Raw genomic sequence first — 18111 nt, 5'->3', positions numbered from 1 at the left:
AGGAGCGCTGGTGTGGCTGCTTAACATTCACTTCCACTGAGTGGAGCATGTGTTCAGCCCCATGGAATATCAAAATTGTTTCAGGGTCTTACATAAGAATTAAGAGCAGGGGTAGGCCATTCGGCCCCTCGAGCCTGCTCTGCTATTCAATGAGATCATGGCTGATCCTCTACCTCAACTCCACTTTCCTGCACTATCCCCCTATCCCTTGATTCCCTTAATATCCAAAAATCCATCTATCTCTGTCTTGAATATACTCAAAGACTGAGCCTTCTGTGGTAGAGAATTCCACAGGTTCACCACCCTCGGAGTGAAGAAGTTTCTCCTCATCTCAGTCCTAAATGGCCGATCCCTTATTCTGAGACTGTGATCCCTGGTTCTGGACTCCTTACAGAGGGCGCAGGTCTTGGATCTAAATATTTGAAGTAGGCCCCCTGCCAGTTTTGGACGGGATTGCTGGCTGCCCACTGCTCAGAAATTGAGTTGAGGATTCAGGCGGCTAAACATAGAAACATAGAAAATAGGTGCAGGAGTAGGTCATTCGGCCCACCACCATTCAATAAGATCATGGCTGATCATTCCCTCAGTACCCCTTTTCTGCTTTTTCTCCATATCCGTTGATCCCTTTAGCCGTAAGGGCCAAATCTAACTCCCTCTTGAATATATCCAATCAACTGGCATCAACAGCTCTCTGCGGCAGGGAATTTCGCAGGTTCACCACCCTTGGAGTGAAGAAGTTTCTCCTCATCTCAGTCCTAAATGGCCTACCCCTTATCCTAAGACTGTGTCCCCTGATTCTGGACTTCCCCAACATCGGGAATATTCTACACGCATCTAACCTGTCCCGTCCCATCAGAATCTTGTATGTTTCTATGACATCCCCTCTCATCCTTCTAAACTCCAATGTATAAAGGCCCAGTCTCTCCTCATATGTCAGTCCAGCCATTCCGGGAATCAGTCTGGTGAACCTTCGCTGCACTTCCTCAATAGCAAGAACATCCTTCCTCAGGTTAGGAGACCAAAACTGAATAAAAATATTCAAGGTGAGGCCTCACCAAGGCCCTGTACAACTGCAGTAAGACCTCCCTGCTCCTATACTCAAATCCCCTAGCTATGAAGGCCAACATACCATTTGCCCTCTTCACCGCCTGCTGTACCTGTATGCCAACTTTCAATGACTGATGAACCATGACACCCAGGTCTCGTTGTACCTCCCCTTTTCTTAATCTGCCGCCATTCAGATAATATTCGGTCTTCGCATTTTTGCCCCCCAAAGTGGATAACCTCACATTTATCCACATTATACTGCATCTGCTATGCATTTGCCCACTCATCTAACCTGTCCAAGTTACCCTGCAGCCTCTTAGCGTCCCCCTCACAGCTCACACCGCCACCCAGTTTAGTGTCATCTGCAAACTTGGAGATATTACACTCAATTCCTTCATCCAAATCATTGATGTATATTGTAAAGAGCTGGGGTCCCAGCACTGAGCCCTGCGGCACTCCACTAGTCACTGCCTTCCATTCTGAAAAGGACCCGTTTATCACGACTCTCTGCTTCCTGTCTGCCAACCAGTTGTCTATCCTGGTAAGTATATTACCCCCAATACCATGTGCTTTGATTTTGCACACCAATCTCTTGTGTAGGACCTTGTCAAAAGCCTTTGGAAAGTCCAAATACACCACATCCACTGGTTCTCCCTTGTCCACTCTACTAGTTACATCCTTAAAAAATTCCAGAAGATTTGTCAAGCATGATTTCCCTTTCATAAATCCATGCTGACTTGGACCGATCCTGTCACTGCTTTCCAAATGCAGTGCTATTTCATCCATAATAATTGATTCCAACATTTTCCCCACCACTGATGTCAGGCTAACCGGTCTATAATTACCCGCTTTCTCTCTCCCTCCCTTTTTAAAAAATGGTGTTACATTAGCTACCCTCCAGTCCATAGGAACTGATCCAGAGTCGATAAGACTGTTGCAAAATGATCACCACTATTTCTAGGGCCACTTCCTTAATACTCTGGTATGCAGACCATCAGGCCCCGGGGATTTATCGACCTTGAATCCCATCAATTTCCCGAACACAATTTCCTGCCCAATAAGGATATCCTTCAATTCTTCCTTCTCACTAGACCCTCGGTCCCCTAGTACTTCTAGAAGGTTATTTGTGTCTCCCTTCGTGAAGACAGAACCAAAGTATTTGTTCAATTGGTCTGCCATTTCTTTGTTCCCCATTATAAATTCACCTGAATCTGACTGTAAGGGACCTACGTTTGTCTTCACTAATCTTTTTTTCTTCACATATCTATAGTAGCTTGTGCAGTCAGTTTTTATGTTCCTGGCAAGCTTCTTCTCGTACTCTATTTTCCCACTCTTAATTATACCCTTTCTCCTCCTCTGCTGAAATCTAAATTTCTCCCTGTCCTCAGCTTTGCTGTTTTTTCTGGCCAATTTATATGCCTCTTCCTTGGATTTATCCTTAATTTGCCTTGTTAGTCACGGTTGAGCCACCTTCCCCGTTTTATTTTTACTCCAGACAGGGATGTACAATTGCTGAAGTTCATCCATGTGATCTTTAAATGTTTGCCATTGCCTATCCACCATCAAGCCTTTAAGTATCATTTGTCAGTCTATTCTAGCCAATTCACACCTCAAACCATCAAAGTTACCTTTCCTTAAGTTCAGGACCCTAGTTTCTGAATTAACTGTGTCACTCTCCATCCTAATAAAGAATTCTACCAAGTTATAGTCATTCTTCCCCAAGGGGTCTCGCACAACAAGATTGCTAATTAGTCCTTTCTCATTACACATCACCCAGTCTAGGATGGCCAGCTCCCTGGTTGATTCCTCGACATATTGGCCTAGAAAACCATCCCTAATAATCCAGGAAATCCTCCTCCACCACATTGCTACCAGTTTGGTTAGCCCAATCATTATGTAGATTAAAGTCACCCATGTACCTTTATTGCATGCATCCCTAATTTCTTGTTTGATGCTGTCCCCAACCTTACTATTACTGAGCGGTAGGTTTTCAAAACCCCGTTTTTCAGCATGAATGAGGCAGCGCCAAAAGGAAAAGTGCACCCTTTGTGACTTTAACCCTCTCATCCACACAAGTTATAAGAACAAGAGGGAGATGGGATAGCATATACCTGTGTTCCTGTTACTTTCTTTTACTCAATAAGTCAACATTTCTTCTGTGTGCCCTCCTAAATTAAAGGTAGTGCTGTTAAAATGGTTTAAACTTTAGTTAATATTAATATTCAAGTAATGAATAAAAAGCCCCACTTGTCTCTGAGAGTACAGGGAAGAATAAAAGCAAAAAGAGTGCAGTGAAGTGTTTAGGAATTTGGAACGATGGCTATCCAGTGAATGACTAGCTGTCTAGGCTGTGGTCAAGGTTCAGTACAGTAGTGTTCTGATACGTTTTGAAACCTGCCTACACTCTGCGGTTCACATTCCTCGATCGAAACACAGACACACATGTTTCATGTTATACTTCAGGAATGTCACAGGCATGTTTGCTCTTCATCTCAGAACACAGTGCCAGATTGATTTTGTAGTTCAAATAGCACAACCTTTTCTGCTGTCGAAGTTCTTCACAGTATTTCCTATAAATAAGTCACTTAATGAGGAGTGACAAAAAAAAAAATCAACCATGGAAGGGTTAAAAACAAGCCATGTAACATTATAAGTAGTTCCCCCTCCCCACCCCCGAGCTCTATCCCTCCTGAATAGAGTCTTTGAGCGACAGTAACTATCTTGTGGGTTTATAAAGGGTGCATTTAAATGCCAATAAAAATAGAAACCTCCACGTTGCAGGGTGGCTTAGTTTGTGTGTGGGCGGCCTGTTCAACAAGAACTCTTTCGAAAGTTGCACACTTGGGAGTTTTAGAGAAGAAATGAAAAGCTTTACACCTTGAGGTACGTAGCAATGGACGTGCTCATGACGCAACTCTGGAAGAGTTACAGTAGAATTTTTGGATACTCAGGGATCGGCCTGTGAAGAAGTCCCTGGTTTTCTCCAGGCCTACACCTGGATTTCTTCCAAAACGCATGATTGACGCAGAGTCAAATTCACCATCGGGAAACTGAATTCTTCGGAGATGTGACCTCTAATCCGCACCTTGGAGCCAATCCAAGGGCTTCCTATATTCTCAGATGTCATAAAAGTCATTCCACAGAATATCTGAAACGGTTATGTTTCGGCGGGAAGCGTGCAGCCTCAGTGAGACGTCCTAGCTGCCGTAAACAGTGTGTTACTGGGCTTGTCCAAGATTGAGCTCACTTGCAGCAGCTCTGCAGAACCATGCCTGAAAACTAATCTGAATTTCTTTTTTCAGAAGCGGATTGATTTTTTTTGCTGCTTTCTGTTTTCAGTCTTGGCATTCATTTAAAAATTATAATCATAGAATGATGCAGCACAGGAGGCCACTTGGCCCACTGTGCCAGTGCCAGTTCTTTGAAAGAGCTATCCAATTAGACCCACTCCACAGCCCTTCCCCCAATAATCCAATTTTGAAAGTTATTATTGAATCTTCTTCCACCACCCTGTGCAATCCAGATCATAACTCGTTGCATAAAAAAAATTCTCATGTCGCCTCTGCTCCTTTTGAAGATTTCTGTATCTTATTTTCTTTTTAGTGATTACATAGGTCCGATTCATTTGGAAATTAAGAGCTGCATTTTTTGAACAGGATCTGTCCAGCATAAGAAATTATAATTTTTTATGTGTTATGAAAACTTGCAAGGGATGTTGTGGGAAGTGTGGAAAACAGGTCCCTGTAGAAACGCCCAAGAAGCTGATTTTTACCTGTGTGGCTGAGTGGGGGTTTACACACATTCCACTATCCTGAGGATTACAGGTATGTGCATGTCTGGGAATAGTTTGCAGCCAGTTATGTCCTATACAATTAAGGCGCGGTCAGGCTGGTGGAGGACCTTTGCCTTACTGATGTTTAGCGTAAGGCCTATGCTTTCGTACGCCTCAGTAAATACGTCGACTATGTCCTGGAGTTCAGCCTTTGTATGTGCACAGACCCAGGCGTTGTTTGTGTACTGGAGCTCGACGACAGAGGTTGGGGTGGTCTTGGACCTGACCTGGAGACGGCGAAGGTTGAACAGCTTCCCACTGGTTCTGTAGTTTAGCTCCACTCCAGCGGGGAGCTTATCAACTGTGAGGTGGAGCATGGCAGCGAGGAAGATTGAGAAGAGGGTTGGGGCGATGACGCAGCCCTGCTTGACCCCGGTCCGGCCGTGGATTGGGTCTGTGATGGATCATTGACGACGAGATCCAAGACCGCCTCCAGTGCGACAGTGCAACCTTCGGCCGCCTAAGGGAAAAAAAAGTGTTTGAAGACCAGGCCCTCAAAACTGTCACCAAGCTCATGGTCTATAGGGCAGTAGTAATACCCGCCCTCCTGTATGGCTCAAAAACATGGACCATGTACAGTAGACACCTCAAGTCGTTGGAGAAATACCACCAACGAAGTCTTCGCAAGATCCTATAAATCGCCTCGGAGGACAGACGCACCAACGTTAGCGTCCTTGACCAGGCCAACATCTCCAGCATTGAAGCACTGACCACATTTGATTAGCTCCACTGGGCAGGCACATAATTCGTATGCCAGACATGAGACTCCCAAAACAAGCATTCTACTCAGAACTCCTTCACGGCAAACGAGCCAAAGGTGGGCAGCGGAAACGTTACAAGGACACCCTCAAAGCCTCCCTGGTAAAGTGCAACATCCCCACTGACACCTGGGAGCCCCTGCCAAAGACTGCCCTAAGTGGAGGAAGTGCATCCGGGAGGGCGCTGAGCACCTCGAGTCTCGTTGCTGAGCATGCAGAAATCAAATGCAGGCAGCGGAAAGAGCGTGCGGCAAACCTGTCCCACCCACCCCTTCCCTTCAACGACTATCTGTCCCACCTGTGACAGAGACTGTGGTTCTCGTATTGGACTGTAAATTCCACTAAAGAACTCATGTTAAGAGTGGAAGCAAGTCTTCCTCGATTCCGCTGATGATGATGATGATACAATTAAGGAAACTTCGACTGGAAAGGTCATCAACTACACAGTGAGCATACAGTTAAAAAAGAATTGCCAGAACAGGCTGGGAACTGTCATTTCTTTGCAGTTCATATCTACACAAATGACAGCATTAATTGTCATTAGCAGCAAGATTAAATTTTTTTTAAATATGCTGATTGGATTGGAAAATCAGCTTTTATAAATAAAAAAAAAAAGAATCTGCCTATTTAAGTCCATTTGTAGTCTGCTTCTGCAATTGCACCAAAATCTTCAGCTGGAAAGACCTTATTCAGCCGATGAAATTTAAGGACCTTTCTAACAGCCACTGTACTGAAGTGCTTCCAAGATAGTTCAATGTGATAAGATGCTATATAAATGTGAGTCTAACTGAATTGCCTTCATTGCTAATCCACACATTTAAAAAATCATTTTTTGTGGGGTGAGGAGAGCCAGAGCTTCACCAGCATTGGGACATTTATTTTTATCCCTTTGTGAACACTTAATGGGATTCATGACAAAGTGCCATCACAAAAGTTCTTGCCATTGTGTGGGTGATACCCTAGGAACAGAGGGGAGATGAGGAAACTAATGTTCACCCAGAGGGTGGTGGGGGTCTGGAACTCACTGCCTGAAAGGGTGATAGAGGCAGAAACGCTCATCACATTTAAAAAGTACTAGGACGTGCACTTTAAGAGCCGTGGCCTACAGGGCTACAGACCTGGTGCTGGGAGGTGGGAGGTGGGATTAGGCTGGGTCGCTCTTTGTTGACCAACATACATATGATGGGCCGAATGGCCTCCTTCTGTGTTGTAATTTACTATGATTCTATGAACAGGAGGCCAGTCAGCCCCTCAAGCCTGTTTATATGATTCAATTAGATTTTGGCTGATCTGTACCTCAACTCCATTTATCCACCTCTGATCCACATCCCTTGATGCCCTTACCCAATAAAAAATTTCAATCGACACCCAGCATCCACAGCCTTTTGGGGCGAGTTCCAGATTCCACTCGCCTTTGTCTGAAGAAGTGCTTACTGGTTTCAGTCTGCACGGTCTCGCATTAATTTTAAGGCTGTTGGGATTCACCCAACAGTGGAATTCACTTCTCTGCATTTACCCTATCAAATACCTTTATCATTTTAAAGAGCGCAATTAGTTCTCCTTTCAACCTTCTAAACCCAAAGGAATACAAGCCAAATTTATACAACCTGCCCTCATAATGTAACCCTTTAAATCCTGGTATAATTCTGGTGAAGCTGCACTGGGCTTGCTCAAATGCCAATTGACCTCTTTGAGGTTTGATGCCGAAAACTGAACGAAGTACTTCAGACTGGATCGGACCAAGGCTCTGTACAACTAAATCATAACTTTGTATTTCAGACCTCTTGAGATAAAGGCCAACATGTCATTAGCCTGTTTGATAACTCTTTGTACCTATGCACTAGCTTTTAGTGATGTGTACCTGGACACCCAAAACCCCTAGCTCCTCCATCGTTCTTAGTCCCTAGCCATTAAGAAAATATTTTGATTTGTCTTTAATTGATAAATTTCTTCACTCTGAGGGTTGCGAATCTTTGGTATTCTCTACTCTACTCTAGAGGGCTGCAGATGCTCAGTCGCTGAGTATATTCAAGAATGAGATTAGTGGATTTTTGGTCACCAAAGGAATCAACGGATATGGGGAAGGGATGGAAAAGTGGAGTTGATGTGGACATTCAGCCATGAACTTATTGACTGGCAGAGCAGGCTCAATGTGCCGTATGGCCTACTCCTGCTCCTATTTCTTATTGTCATGCATTCAAATGTCATTGTACCCATGTATAAACTGACCAATGTTGTACGCCATGAGAACACTGACCACTAGGTGGTGAACTTGTGGGAGACACTCCTAACCTGGACTTTCAGGTATAAAAGGGGAAGCTCCATCCACCTTCATCACTTCAGTGCTGGAATAAAGGTTACTGGTCTCAAGTATGGGCCTCGTGTGCATTTATACTGTATAGTAAGGACGTATCATTGGCGACGAGAAACTGGGATTTAAACCACGCGAGCATGGCCACTAGCAGCACAGACGAGAGGTATTGTGTTGGTGATGATTGGGACGATTTTATTGAGAGACGACAGCAAAGTTTCGTCACTAAGGAATGGGTGGGACATGATTCGTCCGACAAACGCAGGGCTCATCTCCTGACGGTTTGTGGATCCAGGACGTACTCCCTGATGAAGGACCTTCTAGCGCTAGAGAAGTCGGCGGACAAGACTTTTGAAGAGCTCAGTAAGTTGATCGGGGAACACTTTAAACCGGCGAGCTGCATGCACATGGCGAGACACCGGTGGCGAGAAGGGCAAAGCGTTCCAGACTTCGTGGCAGACCTCCAGCGACTGGCGAGCCTATGTAAGTTCTCAGATGCATGCAGAGCGGAGATGCTGTGAGACTTTTTTTATTGAGGGCATCAGGCACACTGGGGTTTTCAGGAAACTGATTGAGACCAGACATTTATCCCAGGAGAGGAAGAGACCAGAATGATGTTTGACAAAAATCTTGGCTTAAATGCAGCAAATGGACAGGGAGTCATCATTGTTTAAATGGCACACAGTTCTCCAGGCAGACAGGGGCAATCGGACATGCCCGAGCATGTAGTTGAACCCAAAGGGGGAATTCAATAGAGACAATGGCTAGCTGAATGGCAATTCATGCCATCGCAAGGGACTAATGCGGCCAGTAATGGGGCCATCAACACCTGTCAATGGTGCGCTTGAGGACAGTTACAGAGGCAGTCAGAGACGATCGACTGGTAATGGACCTTTTGGTTCCAACAACGGCTCATGTTGCAGGTGTGGAGGTAAACACACAGCCAGAGCTTGCAGGTATCAGCAATATACCTGCAGAAATTGCAATGTCAGTGGTCACTTGGCACGTATGTGCAGGAGGCCTGCAGCCAGGTTGATGTACGAGGAGGACGGGCCCGATGTAAGCCCTACAAGGCCAAATGGACACTGGGGGAAAATCGCTGGAAGCTGAAGTTCAGCGAGTTCATGTGGAGCACATATACAATTTATATACCAGGACGCCACCGATAATGATGAAAGTGCTCCTCAGTGGCATCCCAGTATCAATGGAGCTAGACACGGGGACCAGCCAGTCCCTGATGAGTATCAAACAGTTCGACAAGTTGTGGGCGTCCAAGGCCAGGAGGCCAAAATTATTGCCGATTGACGCACAGCTACGGACATATACAAAGGAGATCATTCCGGTGCTAGGCAGCGCCACGGTAGTCATGACCCACAAAGATTCGGAGAACAGGTTGCCACTCTGGATTGTCCCGGGCGACGGTCCCGCACTACTGGGGAGGAGTTGGCTTGCTGTCATGAACTGGAAATGGGGCGATGTCAATACAATTTCTTCTGTGGAGCGAATATCATGCTCACAGGTCCTGGACAAATTTGATGCATTATTTCAACCCGGCATCGGCACTTCCATGGGGACCAAGGTAGTGATTCACATAAACCGGGACGCCAGGCCAGTGCACCACAAGGCCAGAGCGGTGCCGTACGTGATGCGGGAAAAGATAGAAGGCGAATTGGACCGCCTGCTGAGGGAAGGCATCATCTCGCCAGTCAAATTCAGTGACTGAGCGAGCCCGATTGTGCCGGTGCTCAAGGCGGATGGGTTGGTCAGGATATGTGGTGATTACAAGGCCACCATCAATCAGGTGTCACTCCAAGACCAGTACCCGCTACCGAGAGCGGAGGACCTCTTTGCGACGCTATCCAGTGGCAAACCTTTTTCAAAATTGGACCTGACCTCAGCTTACATGATCCTGGAACTGGCGAGTAAGTCAAAGAAGCTGACCACCATCACTACACACAAGGGATTGTTTGAGTACAACAGATGCCTGTTCGGGATTCGCTCGGCCACCGCGATCTTTCAACGAAATATGGAAAGCCTCCTCAAGTCGATTCCAAGGACGGTGGTTTTTCAAGACGACATCCTCATCACGGGTTGCGATACTGAAGAACACCTCCACAACCTGGAGGAGGTGCTACGCAGACTGGACCGGGTAGGGCTGTGACTGAAAAAGGCGAAGTGCGTCTTCCTAGCTCCAGAGGTAGAATTCCTGGGGTTGAGGGTAGCAGCAGACGGGATCAGATCTACTGCGTCCAAAACAGAAGCGATCCAGAGAGCACCCAGATCCCTAATATGACGTAGCTGCGTTCGTTCCTGGGGCTCCTGAACTATTTTGGTAACTTTCTTCTCAAATTGAGCACGCTGTTAGAGCCGCTACATGTGCTCCTACGTAAAGGTCGCGAATGGGTCTGGGGGGACAGCTAGGAAAGGGCTTTTTGATAACGCTATATGACCCATGTAAGAAACTAGTTTTAACGTGCGATGCATCGTCCTATGGGGTCGGGTGTGTGTTGCAGCATGTTAATGCCAAGGGTCAGTTACAGCCGGTAAGCTTATGCCTCCAGAAGTCTGTCCCAGGCAGAAAGGGGCTACGGGATGGTAGAAAAGGAAGCGCTTATATGTGTATATGCAGTAAAAAAATGCACCAGTACCTGTTTGGCAGGAAATTGAAGCTGGAGACAGATCACAAATCCCTAACGTCCCTTTTGGCCGACAACAGAGGTGGGCACTCACGTTCGCCGCCTATGACTATACAATTCGTCACTGAAAACTGCGCCGATGCACTCGCCACCACCGAGGGGGCAACCGAGCATGCTGCTGAGATGGTCATGGCTGTGGAAGCTTTCGAAAGCGAAGGCTCACCCGTGACAGCTCGTCAGATCAAAGTCTGGATAAATAGAGACCCGCTACTGTCTTTAGTCAAGAAATGTGTCCTGAATGGGGACTGGGCAGCCACGTACGGGGCATGCCCTGAGGAATTCAAACCATTTCACAGACGCAAGGATGAACTCTCGATTCAGGCCGATTGCCTACTGTGGGGAAACAGTGTAGTCATGCCCCAGATGGGCAGAGAGATGTTCATTAGAGAACTCCACAATGAGCACCCGGGCATTGTCATGATGAAAGCAATTGCCAGGTCACACGATTGGTGGCCAAGGATAGATGCAGACCTGGAACTTAGTGTTCACAGGTGCAACACTTGTGCCCAGCTGGGCAATGCACCCAGGGAAGCCCCCCTTAGCCCCTGGTCCTGGCCCGCCAAGCCTTGGTCACGCATCCATGTGGACTACGCAGGTCCTTTCATAGGAAAAATGTTTTTGGTTGTAGTAGACGCCTACTCCAAATGGATCGAGTGTGACATTCTTAATTCAAGCACATCCTCTGCCACGGTAGAAAGTCTACGGGCAATGTTCGCCGCCCATGGTCTACCGGACGTCTTGGTCAGCGACAATGGCCGTGCTTTACAAGCATTGAATTCCAGGACTTCATGGCAGGAAATGGTATCAACCATGTCAGAACGGAACCTTTCAGGCCGGCCTCAAACGGCCAGGCAGAACGAGCAGTGCAGATAATCAAACGGGATGCTCAGAATCTAAGGAGGTTCCTTACAAAGCCGCTTATCGCGCCTCCTGTTGGCCAATAGATCCCGACCACACTCGCTCACAGGAGTCCCACCCACAAAGCTGCTAATGAAAAGGATGCTCAAAACCAGGTTATCCTTTATACACCCCACCATGAAATTGTTGAGAGCAGGCGCCAGTCACAATGTGACTACCATGACGGGAATGCGAGGGCACGATGTATTGATGTCAATGACCCTGTCTTTGTTCTCAACTACACTGCAGGGCCTAAATGGCTCGCAGGCACTGTAATTGCCAAAGAGGGTAATAGGATTCTGGTAGTCAAACTTACCAATGGACAAATCTGCCGCAACCCCATAGAAGAAGCAGAGGAAGAACACTATGTAGAGTTCACTCCACAGGTGACCGAACACCGGAACCAAGCGGAGGAGAGCCCAGTCAATGTGGACAGTCCGGACAGGCCTGAGGCACCGCAAACAGCAGACACTCAGGCCAGCGCCCAACAACCGGAGCCCCAACTCAGACGTTCTACAAGGGAGCGTAAACCACCAGAGAGACTCAACCTGTGATCTCAATAAGACTTTGGCGGGGGGAGGTGATGTCATTTATTCAACTGTCATTGTAACCCATGTATAAACTGACTTAAGTTGTACACTGAGAACACTGACCACTGGGTGGTGAACTTGTGGGAGACACTCCTAACCTGGACTTTCAGGTATAAAATGGGGAAGCTCCACCCACCTTCATCACTTCAGTGCTGGAATAAAGGTTACTGGTCACAGAGTGACTTCTCTCAAGTATGGGCCTCGTGTGCATTTATACCTTATAGTAAGGACGTATCACTTATGTTCTTATAACCCCTCATCACTGATAAGAACAAGGTCACCCCACCCTCTGTCATTGAGCTACAGTACGCAGATGACGCCTGTGTCGGCACACATTCTGAGGCTGAACTCCAGGATATAGTCGACGTATTTACTGAGGCATACGAAAGCTAAATATCCGTAAGACAAAGGTTCTCCACCAGCCTGTCCTCGCCGCACAGCACTGCCCCCCAATTATCAAGATCCATGGCGCGGCCCTCGACAACGTGGACCATTTCCCATATCTCAGGAGCCTCGTCAACAAGGGCAGACATTGATGCGGAAGTTCAAGATCGCCGCCAGTGCAGCCTTCGGCCGCCTGAGGAAAAGTGTGTTTGAAGACCAGGACCTCAAAACTGCCAACAAGCTCATGGTCTACAGGGCTGTAGTAATACCTACCCTCCTGTATGGCTCAGAGGCATGGACCATGTACAGCAGACACCTCACGTCGCTGGAGATATATCACCAACGATGTCTCCGCAAGACCCTACGAATCCTCTGGGAGGACTGATGCACCAGCATCAGTGTCCTCGTCCAGGCTAACATCCTCAACATTGAAGCACTGACCACACTCGATCAGCTTCGCTGGGCAGGCCACATAAGTTTGCATGCCAGACAAGAGACTCCCAAAGCAAGTGCTCTATGCGGAGCTCCTTCACGCAAACGAGCCAAAGGTGGGCAGCGGAAACGTTACAAGGACACCTTCAAAACCTCCCTGATAAAGTGCGACATTTCCACTGACACCTGAGAGTCCCTGGCCAAACACCGCCCTAAGTGGAGAAAGTGCATCCGGGAGGGCGTTGAGCACTTCGAGTCTCAACGCCGAGAGCATGCAGAATACAAGCGCAGGCAGCGGAAAGAGCGTGTGACCAATCAATCCCACCCACCTTTCCCTCAACGACTATCTGTCCTAGCTGTGACAGAGTTTGTGTCTCTCGTATTGGACTGTTCAGCCACCAAAGAACTCACTTCAGGAGTGGGAGCAAGACTTCCTCGATTCCGAGGGACTGCCTATGATGATATCACTGACTCCTCAACCAGAATAGTCTTTCCCTAGTCACCTGACCTAAGCTTTCATGATTTTAAGTGTTTATTACACTATCACTACTGACTAACTGCTCTATTTTTATCTGGATTATCCCTTTCTCCTTTTTTTTTGAATCGGGGTGTAACATTTGGCACTCTACAAGTTCATTTGTGTGATTCATGCTTTTAAAAGACTTGGAAAATTAGTTAGTACCTCTGCTATTTCATTACTAACCTCCAGAAAGCAAACCATCTAAACATGGCAACTTATCTTTAAGCATCTTAGCCCTTTTGGGATCATCTTTTTAATATTTCAGTTGCTGTTCATCCCTCAATGGTACTTCTGCAGCTCTTTCAGCCCCCTTTGTAAATAGAGGCAAAATATTTTTAAACATCTCCATCATTCATTTATACAAAAGCGAAATACTGCGGAAGCTGAAAATCTGAAAATAAACCCCCCAGAAAATACTGGAAATACTCAACAGGTCAGGCAGCATCTATGGAGAGTTAACGTTTCTGGTTGATAACCTTTCATCCGAACTGCTGAGGTCATCAAACTGATAACTCTGCTTCTCCCTCTGCACAGATGGTCCCTGACCGGCTGAATATTTCCAGCATTTTCTATTTTATTCTATCATTCATTTATTCGCTACTGTCAGATTGTCTTCTTCATTCCTTCGTGATCTCACCCCTTCTCTAATTATTCTTGCTTCCGGTGTGCTTCTAAAAGTCTTTGCTAACACCTTTTTATGTTGGCTGCCAGTCTTTTTCTCTCTCTTAGCTCTGCTAGTCTGTTTTTCTATGAATATTAACCACATCAACTTGTTGCGTCCTGACAACTGAATAATTTAGCTTTAAATCTTTTGAATATCTTACTCTTTTACTACACACAAATAAATAGTGGCCCTCATGCAGTGCTGGGATAACTAACATTCCTAAAGTGCTGTACACATTTAGGTAACCTTGCAAAACTTAATATGTAAACTTTTTTTATTTGAATCTATTCTTGGTCCCCACCTATTTCTTATCTACATGATGCCTCTCGGCGGCATTATCCGAAAACACATCAAGTTCCACATGTACCCTGATGACTGCCAGCTCTACCTCACCACCACCACCACCACCACCGTCTCCGCTTTGTCACGCTGCTTGTCGACATCCAGTACTGGATGAGCAGATATTTCCTCTGATTAAATTTTGGGAAGACCAAATCCATTGTCTTTGGTATAAAAACAGAAAATGTTGGAAATCTCAGTCGGTCGGGCAGCATCTGTGGAGAGAAAGCAGAGTTAACGTTTCGGAGAGTGTTCGGAAAGAATGGATTTTTAACAAGCACTGAAAGGGGGATGGGAAGAACAAAAGGGAAGGTCTGTGATGGGTTGGAAGACAGGAGAGATTAGAGAGACAAAAGGGATGATGGGCCAAATTTAAATGGTAATGCCAGGAGTTAGAAAAACATTAGTCAAGATAGGTGTGACTGGCGGGATAATGACCAGCTGCCATTAGAGACAAGGAGAGAAAAAAAGAAACAGACTTGGGGGTGGGGGGTGGAGCCAAAGATTGGCAGCGGTTACGCTCTGAAATTGTTGAACTCAATGTTGAGTCCAGGAGGTTATAAAGTGTCTAAACGAAAGATGAGGTGCTGTTCCTCGAGCTTACGTTGAGCTTCGTTGGAACAATGTAGGAGACTGAAGATGGAGAGGTCAGAGTGAGAATGGAGTGGAAAATTAAAGTGACAGATGACCAGAAGCTCAGGGTCACACTTGCAGACTGAACGGAGGTGCTCCGCAAAGCGGTCACCCAATCTATGCTTGGTCTCCCCAATGTAGAGGAGAGCACACCGTGAGCAACGAATACAGTATACTAAATTGAAAGTAGTACAAGTAAATCACTTTCACCTGGAAGGAGTAGTTGGGGCTCTGGATAGTGGGAAGGGAGGGGGTTAAAGGGCAGGTGTTGCATCTCGTGCGCTTGCACGGGAAGGTGCCATGTGAAGGGGAGGGTTTGCTAGGGTTGACTGCGGAATGGACCAGGGTGTCATAGAGGGAGCGGTCCCTTCGGAATGCTGAGAGGGGAGGGGAGGGGAAGATGTGATTGGTGGTGGGATCACGCTGGAGGTGGCGGAAATGGCGGGCGATGATCCGTTGAACGTGGAGGCTAGTGGGGTTAAAAGTGAGGACAAGGGGAACCCTGTCATGGTTCTGAGAGGGACGGGAAAGGGTGAGAACAGAGGTGCAGGAAATAGAATGGACACGGTCGAGGGCTATGTTAACAATGATGAGGGGAATCCTCGAGGAAAAAGGAAGACATGTCAGAGGCATTAATTTACAAGGTGGTGTCGTCAGAATAGATGCGATGGAGAAACTGGAAGAATGGAATGGAGTCCTTACAGGATGTGGATGGGAGGAAGTGTAGTCCAAGTAGCTGTGGGAGTCAGTGGGCTTTTAGGGGATAATGGTAGAAAGCCTATCCCCAGAGATGGAGACGGGGAAGTCGAGGAAGAGAAGAGTCGGAGATGGACCATGTGAAGGTGAGGGAAGGGTGGAAATTGGATGCTAATTGAACAAAATTTTCTATTTCAGGGCGAGAGCAGGAAACAGCACCGATACAGTCCTCAATGTATCGGAAAAAGAGGCGAGGGAGGGGACCCGAGTAATACTGGAACAAAGAATGTTCCACATATCCCACGAAAATGCAGGCATAGCTAGGACCCATGTGAGTTCTCATAGCAACATCTTCAGCTCAGATGAATACGTGGTTTGAGGAGTGATGCAGAAGGGAGGGATTCAAATTCCTGGGACATTGGAACCGGTTCTGGGAGAGGTGGGACCAGTACAAATCGGACGATCTGCACCTGGGCAGGACCGGAACCAATGTCCTAGGGGGAGTGTTTGCTAGTGCTGTTGGGGAGGAGTTAAACTAATATGGCAGGGGGATGGGAACCAATGCAGGGAGACAGAGGGAAATAAAATGGGGGCAGAAGCAAAAGATAGAAAGAAGAAAAGTAAAAGTGGAGGGCAGAGAAATCTAAGGGCAAAAAGCAAAAAGAGCCACATTACAGCAAAATTCTAAAAGGGGCAAAGTGTGTTAGAAAGACAAGCCTGAAGGCTCTGTGCCTCAATGCGAGGAGTATTCGGAATAAGGTGGACAAATTAACTGCGCAGACAGCAGTTAATGGGTATGATGTAATTGGCATCATGGAGACATGGCTCCAGGGTGACCAAGGCTGGGAACGCAACATCCAGGGGTATTCAACATTTAGGAAGGAAAGACAGAAAGGAAAAGGCGGCGGGGTGGCATTGCTGGTTAAAGAGGAAATTAATGCAATAGTAAGAAAGGACATTAGCTTGGATGAGGTGGAATCGGTATGGGTGGAGCTGCAGATTACCAAGGGGCAGAAAACGCTAGTGGGAGTTGTGTACAGACCAACAAACAGTAGTAGTAAGGTTGGGGACAGCATCAAACAAGAAATTAGGGATGCATGCAATAAAGGTACAGCAATTATCATGGGTGACTTTAATCTACATATTGATTGGGCTAACCAAACTGGTAGCAATGCGGTGGAGGAGGATTTCCTGGAGTGTATTAGGGATAGTTTTCTAGACCAATATGTCGAGGAACCAACTAGGGAGTTGGCCATCCTAGACTGGGTGATGTGTAATGAGAAAGGACTAATTAGCAATCTTGTTGTGCGAGGCCCCTTGGGGAAGAGTGACCATAACAAGGTAGAATTCTTTATTAAGATGGAGAGTGACACAGTTAATTCAGAAACGAGGGTCCTGAACCTAAGGAAAGGTAACTTTGATGGTTTGAGGTGTGAATTGGCTAGAATAGACTGGCAAATGATACTTAAAGGCTTGATGGTGGATAGGCAATGGCAAACTTTTAAAGATCACATGGATGAACTTCAGCAATTGTACATCCCAATCTGGAATAAAAATAAAACGGGGAAGGTGGCTCAACCGTGGCTAACAAGGGAAATTAAGGATAGTGTTAAATCCAAGGAAGAGGCATATAAATTGTCCAGAAAAAGCAGCAAACCTGAGGACTGGGAGAAATTTAGAATTCAGCCGAGGAGGGGAAAGGGTTTAATTAAGAGGGGGAAAATTGAGTACGAGAAGAAGCTTGCCAGGAACATAAAAACTGACTGCAAAAGCTTCTGTAGATATGTGAAAAGAAAAAGATTAGTGAAGACAAATGTAGGTCCCTTGCAGTTGGATTCAGATGAATTTATAATAGGAAACAAAGAAATGGCAGACCAATTGAACAAATATTTTGGTTCTGTCTTCACAAAAGACACAAATAACCTTCCAGAAGTACTAGGGGACCGAGGGTCCAGTGAGAAGGAGGAACTGAAGGATATCCTTATTAGGCAGGAAATTGTGTTAGGGAAATTGATGGGATTGAAGGCTGATAAATCCCCGGGGCCTGATAGTCTGCATCCCAGAGTACTTAAGGAAGTGGCCCTAGAAATAGTGGTCATCATTTTCCAACAGTCTATCAACTCTGGATCAGTTCCTATGGACTGGAGGGTAGCTAATGTAACACCACTTTTTAAAAAGGGAGAGAGAAAGCGGATAATGATAGACCGGTTAGCCTGACATCAGTGGTGGGGAAAATGTTGGAATCAATTATTAAAGATGAAATAGCAGTGCATTTGGAAAGCAGTGATAGGATCAGACCAATTCAGCATGGA

The sequence above is a fragment of the Pristiophorus japonicus genome, chromosome 15, assembly GCF_044704955.1.
Source record: "Pristiophorus japonicus isolate sPriJap1 chromosome 15, sPriJap1.hap1, whole genome shotgun sequence".
NCBI classification, from domain to species: Eukaryota; Metazoa; Chordata; class Chondrichthyes; family Pristiophoridae; genus Pristiophorus; species Pristiophorus japonicus.
The sequence above is the reverse complement of the archived record's forward strand: the minus strand, read 5'-3'. Positions refer to the sequence as shown.